Source organism: Aplysia californica, unplaced genomic scaffold, assembly GCF_000002075.1.
Source record: "Aplysia californica isolate F4 #8 unplaced genomic scaffold, AplCal3.0 scaffold00245, whole genome shotgun sequence".
Classification (NCBI taxonomy): Eukaryota; Metazoa; Mollusca; class Gastropoda; order Aplysiida; family Aplysiidae; genus Aplysia; species Aplysia californica.
The window spans coordinates 519,987-524,286 of NW_004797515.1; the positions used below are offsets into that span (position 1 = coordinate 519,987).

The following is a 4,300-nucleotide window of genomic DNA, read 5'->3' on the forward strand; positions in this document are numbered from 1 at the left end:
TTTTTTTCTCTTCCTGTATTTGTGTGTACGGCAGAATCGGGGCCTGTTTACACATAGACACATACTGATAATACTCACTCACCACACACACACACACACACACACACATGCACATACACAAAACGCAAACACACACACATACACATATTCACACACACACACACACACACACACACACACACAGACACACACAGACACACACGAACACAGACAGGCACACACACATACACACACACACACACACACACACACACACACACACTCACACGCACTGACACACACGCTCGCACACATACCTTGTATGCTTCGAAATTTTCTCCTTTCAAAGTTTAATTTGTGAGAGTCTTCGTTATAACAATAATACTAACAATGATAATAATACTAACAACAACAACAATAATAATACATAATTATGTTTAGTTTGTTTGTTTAGTATAGGGTTTTACGGCGCTCGCAACTGCATAAGGTCATATGAGCGCGCGGGACACACCAAATACTTTTTCGTTGGTAGGAAATTTTGAATTTTGCCCGGGTGGCGGCCGAAGCCTACTCTTATCGATTTTAGACCACCAAGGGATCTTTAACTTGCGCAACTTGCACACGGGCCCTCCGAGATTTTTCGCCCTTGTCCGAGAAGGCTAGGTGTAGATCTTTCCTACCAGAAGATCAGGGGTGTGGCAGAAAGACAGCAGTTAGGAGGAGCCAAGGAGTAACAGTAGAAAGGCTACAGAAAGAGTCAGGAGCCCAGAGGAGGGGGCAAAGGAGGTGAGGGGGTGGGGGCAGAAAGTGGAAACGAAAGCAGACAACAGAACATTGTTAGAGATCAGGAAAGGATGTGAAAGGAGACAATTTTAGAGAAGAAAATTTTTTTGGTCGCTACCCGGAATCGAACCCGGGACCTTTGAATGAGAGGCCAACACCTTAACCTCTAGGCCACGAGAGCCCCCATACATAATTAATTATAATAATCATAATAGTCATAACAATAGTAATAAAAATAATAATAACAAAAACAACAACAACAATAATGATATAATAATTTTTAAAAATACAATAATAATAATAATAATCATAATCATAATAATCATAATCATAATCATAATCATAACAATAATATCCTCTGCTTTTTCTCGCCGGTTTAACCTGGTGTGGTACCAAACCCCCACGGGTGGTCCAGGTCACAAGGTAGCCTACTAAATTTTAGATTCTAGATTATTTTGCGTGACTGAAGACCATAAAAGGGAATGAGCGTGGCAATGTGGAATACGGGAGATATTAAGTGGACAAGGGGTTGTGTGTGTGTGTGTGTGTGTGTGTGTGTGTGTGTGTGTGTGTGTGTGTGTGTGTGTGTGTGTGTGCGTGCGTGCGTGTGTGTGCGTGTGTGTGTGTGTATGTATGTGTGTGTGCCTGTGTGCCTGTCTGTGTTCGTGTGTGTTCACACACACACACACACACACACACACACACACACACACAGAGAGAGAGAGAGAGAGAGAGAGAGAGAGAGAGAGAGAGAGAGAGAGAGAGAGAGAGAGAGAGAGAGAGAGTGGGTAGATGAGTGAGAGATAGGGAAACATGAGAGAGAGAGAGAGAGAGAGAGAGAGAGAGAGAGAGAGAGAAAGAGAGAGGGGGGGGGAGGAGAGGAAGTATTAGCAGCCTGATAGAGTCAACTTACCGTACACAAGGCTTGGCAAGCACGCCAATAGCCAACCAAGAGAAGGGGAGAGTAATGAGTATCGCGTAACAGTAATAATAATATATTACTTACACGCAGCAAATTTTTGCCAAACACGATTTTGGCGTCGTAAAATGTCAGGTGAATCTGAAACAGACAAACGCCGCTTTGAACCCTAACAAAAATGATAATTATTATGTTATCTCAAACTGTATCCGTAGGCTGTAGGCCTAGTAAGAAAGAAAAATCCCATTGTGACAGATGCCCGTTCTACATGAAAGACATTGTGAGTGATTCACAGAGCAGGTTATACATGTATTATGTGTGGCAGAGTGGCGGGTGCTCTGGTGTGGTTAAGGACAAGTCTGTTTTTGGCTATTTCATTTGGGCTAAAACAGCACCTAGACATGGATGGCTGGTTCCTGTGAATAATTTAATGATTAATGTTCTGATCAGGACCAACTCATTTGCCTGTTTTCCCCCTCCTCATCCTTCTCGTCCTCCTACTCTTCTTGTACCCCTCCTTTTCCTCCTCCTCCTCTTCCTTCTCCCCTTCCTCCTCTTCCTCTTCCTCTTCCTCTTCCTTCTTCTTCTTTTTCTTCTTCTTCTTCTTCTTCTTCTTCTTCTTCTTCTTCTTCTTCTTCTTCTTCAAAACCCAATCAGGGCATTCTTCCAGGTTCAAAACCCTAGCAGGACATTCTTGCATTTTGATGGTTTAGCAAATACAATGAGTTAATAAATAATAGTTGGCTCTCCTATCAGTCCCATGCACTGAAATTGGCACAATCATCCCCACTTCGCACTCTTCCTCCCTCGCTTCCCGAACTGAATAAAGAAGGAAACAGTTTGAGTTGAAGTCTTAAAGGACGTCACTCACTTCATGTGGAGATCTACTTACTGGTCGCCACTTGAGAACACAGACGTTGCAAGGGAGAGAACAACAAGCCAGGTAAGAATCTTTGGTCTCGAAGAATGTCCAGCCGACAAATGGTTTAACGTTCACCCTGTCCAAGTTGTACCATCCCTGCAGAAAGAGAGTGTTTTGAATTTATTCTATGTCTTCGTCCAGCGGTTCAGATATAGATTCTATGTACATGTACTAAGCCCCAAACTTGGGATGTTTTTTTCAATCACTTTATTGGGGCTTCCTAATCTGTGACCAGTATAATATTATATGCTCGAGAGATATTTTGTTGGCCCTTCAAATTCTAAATGTTGGAGAAAAAACCCAACAGATATGGCCTTTATGAAAATCAATGTAGATGTACATTAAAAAAAAGAAATGTTGGGGTTCTTTTTTCACTTTCTCTAGATTAGAAAAATTTGAAAGCTTTATGGACTTAGAATAGTTAGTCAATTTTCCAAAGATAGGCAAAGGAACTTTAGATAGTGCAAATCTGAGAAAGATAAGACTATGAAAAAAGTATTCTTTATTTTTTCTGCATTATTTAACGTTGTTAGCCTTCAAATTTTTGTAGAGTCATTGTCAGACTTGCTTTGTGTGCATTTGCCAAGAAATTGGGAGTAGGCAGATCTAAATCCAGATGTCACTGGTAAGTATAAGTAGAACACCAGTAAAGTTTGAAGAATCTGAGGAGAATTTAAAAGACGACGGGAACATAATTTAGAAGCGGACTTTTACTTACCTTACGTCGAAAGTTGATAGAAATTTCATCCAGCTTGTGTTATACTGCTTGTGTTTATGACAAGCTCTCCGAGGAGTCCTGAAACAATTTGACTGTTTGTCGAAGCATTCTCAGCCCTCGCATGTAGGAGGTTGTGCGAGAGATGGACAAGATATAACACACAGACCCCGGAGTCCGAACCTTTTCAATCAACAGACAGGTTCCATTTTGAGCACTAATGTAGCCTGGATTGTCTACGGACAATACGACAACGTGCCAGCGCTGCAGTTCTCAGACATCGCCGGCTAGACCAACTAAAATAGATCTTATAACAATAGCTAAAAAAGATGACACACTCTCCAAGAAAATAAAAAGTAAAACGTTTGACGTCACGCCTTTATGTTGACGCACTGACTGCCAATACGCGAGATGGTAGACTAGTTGAAACATTTAGCAGAAACAGTAATATGTGAAGTTTTCAGTGAAGGTGGCAAAGGAACCGCCCTCTCATTTCCCCGTAAATTGGAAAGGAGAAAGAGAAATCGATTGATCTATATGAGCCAAATCCGAAAAAAGAAAAATTGGAAATTATACCGCCTGATGATCGATCACTCAAAGGAAATCAATTTCTTGATTGCCAACGTGGTCACGGACAGGAGGGAAAGATCGAACCAAAGGCCTTGTAAATTCAAACAGGAACAAATGTTGAAGCAGTTATTCTATCATATGGTGTTACGCTTTATAGGCTCTTTGCCATAGCAAGCAGATGTCGTGAGTTCGAGTCCGGAGTGGGGAAGTTTTCAAGTATCTCGCAATCTTTCTGATAGGATATTGTATTCAAACCCTGTCCAGCATGGCCCTGACAGATACGTTCCAAGTGGCATGTAATGGCTTTAATAAAACAAACAAGCAAACAAGCAAGCAAACAAACAAACAAACAAACACACAGACAGACAGACAGACAGACAGACAGACAGACAGACAGACAGACAGACAGACA

At 41.5% G+C, this 4,300-nt stretch overlaps 1 protein-coding gene across 1 annotated transcript in view; it reads right to left on the reverse strand.

Moving 5' to 3' along the window:
• The window catches only part of LOC101852482, a 9,920-nt gene extending 6,181 nt beyond the window's left edge, over positions 1-3,739 (reverse strand). The window contains exons 1-3 of the mRNA XM_005100363.3: positions 3,322-3,739; positions 2,574-2,699; positions 1,769-1,822 (exon numbers count right to left, since the gene is read on the reverse strand). The gene's annotated coding sequence lies outside the window, so the exon portion shown is untranslated. The remainder of the gene's footprint in view (positions 1-1,768; positions 1,823-2,573; positions 2,700-3,321) is intronic.
• Between the last annotated feature and the right edge of the window lie 561 nt (positions 3,740-4,300).